Here is a 12120-nt window from a genome sequence, read left to right on the forward strand (position 1 = left end):
AATCATGATAACCAAAGCATACACACATTCAAAATAATCAAACTTCTCAAATATAGTTGTGAAGAGAATTATGACTTTCTCTTTGGTTAAAATTTTTTAAAAACAGAAAACAAGTCATTAAGTAAATTCCAAAACTAAATATGATGACAGGACTTAATGGACAGAGCCCTGTAAGTTTTTTTTTTTTTTTTTTTTTTTAAAATTTTATTTTTAAACTTTACATAATTGTATTAGTTTTGCCAAACATCAAAATGAATCCATTACAGGTATACATGTGCTCCCCCTCCTGAACCCTCCTCCCTCCTCCCTCCTCCCTCCCCATACCATCCCTCCAGGTCGTCCCAGTGCACCAGCCCCAAGCATCCAGTATCGTGCATTGAACCTGGACTGGCATCTTGTTTCATACATGATATTTTACATGTTTCAATGCCATTCTCCCAAATCTTCCCACCCTCTCCCTCTCCAACAGAGTCCATAAGACTGTTCCATACATCAGCGTCACTTTTGCTGTCTCGTACACAGGGTTATTGTTATCATCTTTCTAAATTCCATATATATGCGTTAGTATACTGTATTGGTGTTTTTCCTTCTGGCTTACTTCGCTCTGTATAATAGGCTCCAGTTTCATCCACCTCATTAGAACTGATTCAAATGTTTTCTTTTTAATGGCTGAGTAATACTCCATTGTGTATATGTACCACAGCTTTCTTTATCCATTCATCTGCTGATGGACATCTAGGTTGCTTCCATGTCCTGGCTATTATAAACAGTGCTGCGATGAACATTGGGGTACATGTGTCTCTTTCCCTTCTGGTTTCCTCAGTGTGTATGCCCAGCAGTGGGATTGCTGGATCATAAGGCAGTTCTACTTCCAGTTTTTTAAGGAATCTCCACACTGTTCTCCATAGTGGCTGTACTAGTTTGCATTCCCACCAACAGTGTAAGAGGGTTCCCTTTCCTCCACACCCTCTCCAATATTTATTATTTGTAGACTTTTGGATCGCAGCCATTCTGACTGGTGTGAAATGGTACCTCATAGTGGTCTTGATTTGCATTTCTCTGATAATGAGTGATGTTGAGCATCTTTTCATGTGTTTGTTAGCCAAGACTCATACAGACAGAAAGACAAGTGGCAAAGGAGTAGTCAAATGTAGAATGCATCTCTCTTCAAAGATACATCAGGAATACCTCTTCAGATGCAGAAGACCTTGCAAAGCACCAGCTGAAACTGGCAGGAGTCCCTGACCACTGGAATCATGCAAAAATCAACAGGATGAAGGAAGAAAAGGGAAAAAGAGGAGGAGAGTGAGCAGGACTGGACCTCACACAGGGGCAATTGAGGCTGTTGGAGAGTGAAGCGGCTGATCTGTGACAGTCTGAATGGAGTAAGAACCACACAGACAATCCATGCCACAGCCTTACATAGCCCAGACAGGAATGCAAGCCCACCGGAATGTATGGTGGCTGGGAGCTGGAGCACAGTGATTAGAGAGCAATCCCAGGGTGAGGACTGCTGTTGACTGTGGGGAGACGGCCCAAAGGGACAGGAGGGAGTAGATCAGAGTGTGGAATACCTTTGGAGCAAAACCAGGAAGCAGGGCACTACTGCTGAGTTAGGAGCAGAGGGTGGAGCCATCACTGTAGCCCCTCTCCCCACATGCAAGTGCCAGCAGCTGACCAACAGAGAAAGAGCCCAGAGAGGGTGGCCCTTTGAGTGCCTGATATGTCAAACAATAGACAAGGACCAGCCAGGGAGGCCCTTTGAAAGTCCAGCTGCCAAAGGCTAGAAAAAGATTCTGTTAATAATAGTACTATATCTCCTGCACCTTGGCCACTGGCATCCCTAGACACATAACATCATGAAGGTCCCCACGATCCAAGCAACTGTGCCACCTCCAAGTTTGATCCTTACTGGAGGCAAAGCAGCCAGAGACTAGAAACAAATCCTAAAATGCTGTATCTCCTCTGCCCATAGTCACCATCTTCCCTGCACACCTGGCACCGCCAGGGTCCCTGCAATCCAAGTAGCTGTGCCATCTCCATGCTTGATCCCCACTGGGGCACAGATACCATAGGTTAGAAAAATCCCTAATAGTGTCATATCTCCTGTGCTTGTAGTAACCAGATTTCCCTGCATACTTGGCATTGCAAGGGTCCCTGTAATCCAAACAGCTGCTCAACCTACACACCCAGTCCTCACTAGCACAGAATCAAATCCTCCAGTACACTCTCAGGGAAAGACCCTGATGCTGGGAAAGATTGAGGGCAGGAGGAGAAGAGGACGACAGAGGATGAGATGGTTGGATGGCATCACCGACTCAATGGACATGGGCTTGGGTGGATTCCGGGAGTTGGTGATGGACAGGGAGGCTTGGCATGCTGTGGTTCATGGGGTCACAAAGAGTCAGACATGACTGAGTGACTGAACTGAACTGATAGTAACATCTCAATACACAAGGCAAACACTAACAGACATAAAAGGGAAAATCAACAGTAACACAATAATCGTAGTGGACTTTAAAACCCCACTTACACCAATGGACAAATCATCAAAAAAAAATTAATAAGGAAACACAACCCTAAAATGACACAATAGACTCAGTTTAGTTCAGTTCAGCCACTCAATCGTGTCTGACTCTTTGAAACCCAATGAACTGCAGCACACCAGGCTTCCCTGTCCATTACAAACTCCCAGAGCTTGCTCAAACTCATGTTGACCAAGTCGGTGATGCCATCCAACAATCTCATCCACTGTCATACCCTTCTCCTCCCACCTTCAGTCTTTCCCTGCATCAGAGTCTTTTCCAATGACTCAACTCTTCGCATGAGGTGGCCAAAGTACTCGAGTTTCAGCTTTAGCATCATTTCTTCCAAAGAACACCCAGGGCTAATCTCCTTTAGAATGGACTGGTTGGATCTCCCTGCAGTCCAAGGGACTCTCAAGAGTTTTCTCGAACACCACAGTTCAAAAGCATCAATTCTTCAGCACTCAGATTTCTTTATAGTCCATCTCTCATATCCATACATGACTACTGGAAAAACCATATTTTTGACTAGATGGACCTTTGTTGGCAAAGTAATATCTCTACTTTTTAATATGCTGTCTAGTTTGGTCATAACTTTTCTTCCAAGAAGTAAGTGTCTTTTAATTCCATGGCTGCAATCACCATCTGCAGTAATTTAGGAGCCGAAGAAAGTCACGTTTCTCACTGTTTCTATTGTTTCCCCATCTATTTGCCATGAAGTGGTGGGACTGAATGTCATGATCTTAGTTTTCTGAATGTTGAATTTCAAGCCAGCTTTTTTCTCTCTTCTTTCACTTTCATCAAGAGGCTCTTTAGTTCCTCTTCCCTTTCTACCATAAGGGTGGTGTCATTTGTGTATATATATGGGCCTAACTCATATCTACAGGACATTCTATCCAAATGCAGCAGAATACACTTTCTTCTCGAGTGCACATAGAACATTATCCAGGATAGATCACATCATGTGTCACAAATCAAGTCTCAGTAAAATTAAGAAAAATGAAATTGTATCTGGCATCTTTTCTGACCACAAGGCTATGAGAATACATATTAAAGGGAAAAAATGTAAAAAAAACACGTATGTGGAGGCTAAACAATATGCTTCTAAATAACCAAAAGGTCACTGAAGAAATCAAAGAGGAAGTCAATATCTAGAAACAAATGAAATTAAAACACAACAAACCAAAACTTTTGAGAAGCAGCAAAAGCAGTTCCAAGAGGGAAGTTATAGAAGCCTACCCCAAGAAATGAGTAAAACATTAAATAAACAACCTAACCTTACACCTAAAGCAGCCAGAGAAAGAACAAAACCACAAAGTTAGTAGAAGGAAAGAAATCATAAAGATCAGAGCAAAAATAAAAGTAAAAGAAGTGAAGAAAACAGTAGCAGAAATCAATAAAACTAAAAGCTGGTTCTTTGAGAAGACAAATAAAATTGACAGACTTATCAAGGAAAAAAGTGAGAAATTCACAGCAAACATTATTTCCAAAGGTGAAAAACTGAAAACATTTTCTCTAAGATTAGGAATAAAACAAGGGTGCCCACCCTCGCCACTATAATTAAATATAATTTTGGAAGTCCTAGCAATGGAAATCAGCGAAGAAAAAGAAATAAAACGAATCCCAACGGAAAAAAAGAAGTAAAACACTCACTGTTTGCAGAAAACATGTTACTATACATAGAAAACCCTAAAGATATCACCAGAAAATTACTAAAGCTAATCAATGAATTTAGTAAAGTCTCAGGATACAAAATCAATACACAGAAATCTCTTGCATTCCTATACACTAACAATTTAAAATCAACAGAGAAATTAAGGAATCAATCCCACTCACCACTGCAACAAAAAGAGTGAAATACCTAGGAATAAACCTATTTAAGGAGACAAAGGACCTGTATGTAGAATTATAAATCACTGTCAAAAGAAATCAAAGACCACACAAACTAATGGAGAGATATATCATGTTCCTGGATTTAAAGAACCAATATTGTGAAAATAACTATACTATCCAAAGCAGTCTACAGAGTCAATGCAATCTCTATCAAATTACCAATGGCATTTTTCACAGAACTAGAACAAAAAATTTCACAGTTCATATGTGTGTGTGTGTGTGTGTGTGTGTGTTAGTCGTTCAGTCACATCCAACTCTTTGAAATCCCATGGACTGTAGCCCACCAGGCTCCTCTGTCCATGGAAATCTCTAAGCAAAATAATGGAGTGGGTTGTCATCTCCTTCTCCAGGAGATCTTCCCAACCCAGGGATTGAACCCAGGTCTCCTGCATTGCAAGCAAATTCTTTACCACCTGAGCCACCAGGGAAGCCAATTTGTATGGAAACACAAAAGAACCCAAATAGCCAAAGCAATCTTGAGAAAGAAGAATGGAGCGGGAGGAATAATCCTTCCTGACATCAGACTATACGACAAAGCTACTATCATCGAAACAGCATGGTCAGATCAGATCAGTCACTCAGTCGTGTCTGACTCTTTGCGACCCCATGAATCGCAGCACGCCAGGCCTCCCTGTCCATCACCAACTCCCGGAGTTCACTCAGACTCACGTTCATCAAGTCAGCGATGCCATCCAGCCATCTCATCCTCTGTCGTCCCCTTCTCCTCCTGCCCCCAATACCTCCCAGCATCACAGTCTTTTCGAATGAGTCAACTCTTCGCGTGAGGTGGCCAAAGTACTGGAGTTTCAGCTTTAGCATCATTCCTTCCAAAGAAATCCCAGGGCTGATCTCCTTCAGAATGGACTGGTTGGATCTCCTTGCAGTCCAAGGGACTCTCAAGAGTCCTCTCCAACACCACAGTTCAAAAGCATCAATTCTTCGGCACTCAGCCTTCTTCACAGTCCAACTCTCACATCCATACATGACCACAGGAAAAACCATAGCCTTGACTAGATGGATCTTTGTTGGCAAAGTAATGTCTCTGCTTTTGAATATGCTATCTAGGTTGGTCATAACTTTCCTTCCAAGGAGTAAGCGTCTTTTAATTTCATGGCTGCAGTTACCATCTATAATGATTATGGAGCCCAGAAAAATACAGTCTGACACTGTCTCCACTGTTTTCCCATCTATTTCCCATAAAGTGGTGGGACCGGATGCCATGATCTTCGTTTTCTGAATGTTGAGCTTTAAGCCAACTTTTTCACTCTCCACTTTGACTTTCATCAAGATGCTTTTTAGTTCCCCTTCACTTTCTGCCGTAAGGGTGGTGTCATCTGCATATCTGAGGTTATGGATATTTCTCCCGGCAATCTTGATTCCAGCTTGTGTTCTTCTAGTTCAGCATTTCTCATGATGTACTCTGCATATAAGTTAAATAAGCAGGGTGACAATATACAGCCTTGACGAACTCCTTTTCCTATTTGGAACCAGTCTGTTGTTCCATGTCCAGTTTTCACTGTTGCTTCCTGACCTGCATACAAATTTCTCAAGAGGCAGATCAGGTGGTCTGGTATTCCTATCTCTTTCAGAATTTCCCACAGTTTATTGTGACCCACACAGTCAAAGGCTTTGGCATAGTCAATAAAGCAGAAATAGATGTTTTTCTGGAACTCTCTTGCTTTTTCTATGATCCAGCGGATGTTGGCAATTTGATCTCTGGTTCCTCTGCCTTTTCTAAAACCAGCTTGAACATCAGGAAGTTCACGGTTCACATATTGCTGAAGCCTGGCTTGGAGAATTTTGAGCATTACTTTACTAGCGTGTGAGGTGAGTACAATTGTGCGGTAGTTTGAGCATTCTTTGGTATTGCCTTTCTTTGGGATTGGAATGACAACTGACCTTTTCCAGTCCAGTGGCCACTGCTGAGTTTTCCAAATGTGCTGGCATATTGAGTGCAGCACTTTCACAGCATCATCTTTCACGATTTGGAATAGCTCAACTGGAATTCCATCACCTCCACTAGCTTTGTTCGTAGTGATGCTTTCTAAGGCCCACTTGACTTCACATTCCAGGATGTCTGGCTCTAGGTCAGTGATCACACCATTGTGATTATCTGGGTCGTGGAGATCTTTTTTGTATAGTTCTTCTGTGTATTCTTGCCATCTCTTCTTAATATCTTCTGCTTCTGTTAGGTCCATACCATTTCTGTCCTTTATCGAGCTCATCTTTGCATGAAATGTTCCTTTGGTATGTCTGATTTTCTTGAAGAGATCCCTAGTCTTTCCCATTCTGTTGTTTTCCTCTATTTCTTTGCACTGATCGCTGAAGAAGGCTTTCTTATCTCTTCTTGCTATTCTTTGGAACTCTGCATTCAGATGTTTATATCTTTCTTTTTCTCCTTTGCTTTTTGCTTCATTGTTAGAGAAAATCAAATCAAAACCACAATGAGGTGTTACCACACAGCAGTCAGAATGGTCATCATCATCAAATTCTAAAAACAATAAATGCTACAGAGGATGTGGAGAAAAGAGAACCCTCTTACACTGTTGGTGGAAATATAAATTGATACAGCCATTATGAGGGAGAAGGCAATGGCACCCCACTCCAGTACTCTTGCCTGGAAAATCCCATGGATGGAGGAGCCTGGTGGGCTGCAGTCCATGGGGCCACAAAGAGTCAGACATGACTGAGTGACTTCCCTTTCACTTTTCACTTTCATCCATTGGAGAAGGAAATAGCAACCCACTCCAGTGTTCTTGCCTGGAGAATCCCAGTGACGGGGGAGCCTGGTGGGCTGCCATCTATGGGGTCACACAGAGTCGGACATGACTGAGGTGACTTAGCAGCAGCAGCACAGCCACTATGAAAAACAGTATGGAGATTCCTTAAAAACCTAGAAATATAACTATTAATACCACATGACCCAGAAATCCCACTACTGGGCAGATATCCTCATAGACTCATAATTCAGAAAGACACATGTACCCCCATGTTCACTGCAGCACTATTTACAATAGCCAGGACATGGAAGCAACCTAGATGTCCATCGACAGAAGTATGGATAAAGAAATTGTGGTATATATACAATGGAATATTACTCAGTCATAAAAATGAATTTCAGTCAGTTGAACTGAGATGGATGAACCTAGAGCCTTTATACAGAGTGAAGTAAGTCAGAAAGAGAAAAATAAATATTAACACATATATATGGAATCTAGAAAATGGTACTGATGAACCTATGTGTAGGGCAGTGATGGAGACACAGACATAGAGAATGAACCCGTGGACACATCAGAAGAAGGAGACAATGGGACAAATTGAGAGAGTAACACTGAAATATATACACTACCATGTGTAATAGGAAGCTGCTGTGTAATACAGGGAGCTCAGCCCAGTGATTTTTGACAACATAGAGAGGTGGAACGGGAAGGGCAAGAGGGAGATTCAAGAGGGAGGGAATATATGTATATTTATGGCTGATTCACATTGTTGTACAATAGAAACCAACACAAAATTATAAAGCAATTATCCTCCAATTAAAAATACTTTAAAAAAAAGAAATGCTTTTTAGATTGGAAGAATTATTGTTATTAATATGACCATATCATCCAATGCAATCTACAGATTTAATACAATCCCTATCAAAATACCCATTACATTTTTTACAGAACTAAAACAAGTAATCCTAGAATATATAGAGAGCCACAAAAGACCATGAGTTGTCAAGAAATCCTGGGGGCAAAAAAAAAGAACAAAGCTGGAGGTACATCCTCAATGACTTCAGATGATATTACAAAGCTAAGTAATCAAAACAGTATGGTACTGGCACAAAACTAGACACACAGATGAATGAAACAAAATAGGGAACTCAGAAATAGATCCACACACCTATTGTCAATTAAGCTATAATAAAAGGGTCAAAAGAGAAAAGGCAGACTCTTTGGTGCTGGGAAAACTGGACAACTACATGTGAAATAATGAAGTTCGAAATATTCTCTAACACCATATATAAAAATAATGCAAAATGGATTAAAACCTAAATGTAAGACTAGAAACTATAAAATTCCTAGAGGAAAACATAGGCAGGATACTTTTTGACATAAATCGTAAGTAATATTTTCTTGGATCAGCCCCTAAGGCAAAAAAAGCAAAAATAAATAGATGAAACCCAAGTAAACTTAAAAGCTTTTGCATAGGAAAAGAAACCATCTAGTAAACAAAAAGACAACCTACAAAATAGAAGAAAGTATTTGCAAATGATAGACTGACAATACGTTAATATTCAAAAGATACAGACAGCTCATAGAACACAATATCATACCAGTCAAATCATAAAATGGACAGAAGACCTGTATAATCATTTTTCCAAAGAATGTGTCCAAATGGCTAACAGGCACATGAAAAAATGCTCAACATAACTTATTACTAGGGAAATGCAAATCAAAAACACAACTAAATATCACCTCACAACTATGAGAATAGCTGTCACCAAAAAGTCTACAAATAACAAATGTTGGAAAGGATGTAGAGAAAAGAGAACCCTGGTACACCTTTGGTGGGAATAAACTGAGGCAGCCACTATGCAAAACAGTATGGAGGTTCCTTTAAAAACTAAAAGTTACCAAATGTTGAAGCAATTCCACTCTGGGCACATATCCAAAAAAACTAAAACACAAACTCAAAAAGATATATGCACTCCAATCTTTACAGCCACCCTATTTACAACAGCCAAGGAAACCCAGAAGCAACTCAAGTGCCCATCAATAGATGATTGGATTAAGAGATGTCTACACACACACACACACACACACACACACACACACACACTACTCAGCCATAAAAAAGAATGAAATACTGCCATCTGCTGCAATATGAAAGGACCTTAGTAAAAAAGTCAGAGAACTACAAATATCATATGACTTATATGTGGCTTTTAAAAAATAATACAAATGAATGTATATACAAGACAGAAACATACTCACAAATGTAGAAAGCAAACAGAGTTACCATAGAGGAGAAGGAAGTGGGAGAGACAAATTAGGGATAGGAGGTTAACAAATACAAGCTACTACAAACAAAACAGATAATCAACAGGATATACTGTATAGCACGTGGAATTATATTCAATATCTTATAATAACCTACAATGGAATATAATCTGAAAAAAACTAATCACTTTGCTGTACACCTCAAAGTAGCACAATCTATAAAATCAACTATACTTCAACAACAACAAAAAAGAAAGCTCTGATAGGTTTTACAAAATAAACCTGTTTAACTTTGAAAAAAACAAAAAAATATATTTTAAATGTCAATAAGAACATACCTAATAATCATCACTTTAAGTGAAATCGACTAAGGGACTAAATTCTCCGAACAAAAGACAAAGAGTATCTGAGTGAACATAAAAAAAGATATATATATACATACATATTTTATATATATACACACACACACACACACACACACACACACACACACACATACACTTCCTATAAGAGACTTACCTCAGATCTAAAGACACAACTAAAAGTGAGGGGATGGAAAAAAGTATTCCATGCAAATTTAAATCAAAAGTAAGCCAGGGTAACAACACTTATATCAAACAAAGACTCTTACAAAAGACAAAGGACATTACATGATGACCAAGGGATTAATCAAAAAGATGATGCAATAATTATAAATATATATGTACCCAACATAGAAGTATCTAAATACATACTACAAATTCACAGACATAAAGTGGGCAGTTGACAGTAACACAATAACAGGGAACATTAAAACCCCATTTACATCAATAGACAGATTATCCAGACAAAAAACCAATGGCCTTAAATGACACATTCGACCAAATGAACTTAACATATTTATAAAGAACATCCCATCCAAAATCAGTAGAATATACTTTCCTTTAAAGTATATATGGAACATTTTCCAAGATAGACCACATGCTAGGCCACAAAAATTATCAGTAAATTTAAGAAAATTCAATTCATATCAAGCATCTTTTCTGACCACACTATGAGTCTAGAAATCAACTACAAAGAAAAAAACTACAAAGGAAAAAAATTCTCAAACATGTGGAGACTAAACAATATGCTACCAACAACCAATGGATCACTGAAAACATAAAATACATGGTGACAAATAAAAATGAAAAAACAACAATCCAAAAAATCTAAGAGATGCAGCAAACTCAGTTCTAAGATGGCAGTTTATTGTGATACAAGTCTACTGCAAAGTCATTTCAGTTGTGTCCAACTCTGTGTGATCCCATAGACGGCAGCCCACCAGGCTCCCCCGTCCCTGGGATTCTCCAGGCAAGAACACTGGAGTGGGTTGCCATTTCCTTCTCCAATGCATGAAAGTGAAAAGTGAAAGTGAAGTCGCTCAGTCATGTCCAACCCTCAGCAACCCCATGGACTGCAGCCCACCAGGCTCCTCCATCCATGGGATTTTCCAGACAAGAGTACTGGAGTGGGGTGCCATTGCCTTCTCCAGTGATACAAGTCTACCTCACAGGAAACAACAAAAAAAACCTCAAATAACCTAACCAACACTCAAAGGAAGCAGAAAAGTCACTAGAAGAAAGAAAATCATAAAAATCAGAGCTAAATTTTTAAAGAAAGACTAAAGCAACAATAGAAAGATCAACAAAGCCATGAGCTGGTTATGTGAAAAGATAAAGCTGATAAACTTTAGGAGGTTCATCAAGAGAAAAAGAGGGCCCAAATCAACAAAATCAGAAATAAAAAAGAAATACAACCAATACCACAGAAATACAAGGGATCATGAAAGATTACTATGAACAATTTAATGCCAATTAAATGGATATCCTAGAAGAAAATGACAAATTCCTTAAAAATGTAAAATTTTCTAAACATAAACCAGGTAGACATAGAAAGTATAAACCAACCAATTACCAGTAATGAAACTGAATTATTAATTTTAAAATTTTCCAACAAACAAAAGTCTAGGATTAGATGGCTTCATAGATGAATTCTACCAAACATTTAAAGGGAAATTAAACCTGTCCTTCTCAAACTAGTCTAAAAAACTGCAAAGGGAGGAACTATTCCAAACTAATTCTGCCAGGCCAGTATTACCCTATTTACAAAACCAGACAAAGAAGTCACAAAAACAGAAGATTAAAGGCCAATAGCATTGATGAAATTAGATACAAAAATCCTCAGCAAAATATTATCAAACCAAGTCTATATAGTCAAAGCTATGGTTTTTCCAGTAGTCACATATGGATGTGAGAGCTGGACCACAAAGAAGGCTGAGCACCAAAGAATTGATGCTTTTGAACTGTGGTGTTGGAGAAGACTCTTGAGAGTCCCTTGGACTGCAAGAAGATCAAAACAGTCAATCCTAAAGGAAATCAATCCTGAATATTCAGTGGAAGGACTGATGCTGAAGCTGAAGCTCCAATACTTTGGCCACCTGAAATGAAGAGCCAAGTCATTAGAAAAGACCCTAAGGCTGGGTAAGATTGAAGCCAGGAGGAGAAGGGGATGACAGAGGATGAGATGGTTGAATGGTATCACCGACTCAATAGACATGAGTTTGAACAAGATCCGGGAGATGGTGAAGGACAGGGAAGCCTGGCATGCTACAGTCCATGGAGACAGAAAGAGTCAGACACAACTGAGCAACTGAACAGCAACAAGGTTCAATAGTACATTAAATACACCATGAT

General features: G+C 39.3%; 1 protein-coding gene across 7 annotated transcripts in view; it reads right to left on the reverse strand.

Annotated features, from left to right (window-relative positions):
- Window positions 1–12120, reverse strand: part of SYCP1 (synaptonemal complex protein 1) — a 145736-nt gene that overhangs the window by 69586 nt on the left and 64030 nt on the right. The gene's annotated exons all lie outside the window — the stretch shown is intronic.

The sequence above is a fragment of the Bos javanicus genome, chromosome 3 (assembly GCF_032452875.1).
Source record: "Bos javanicus breed banteng chromosome 3, ARS-OSU_banteng_1.0, whole genome shotgun sequence".
Classification (NCBI taxonomy): domain Eukaryota; kingdom Metazoa; phylum Chordata; class Mammalia; order Artiodactyla; family Bovidae; genus Bos; species Bos javanicus.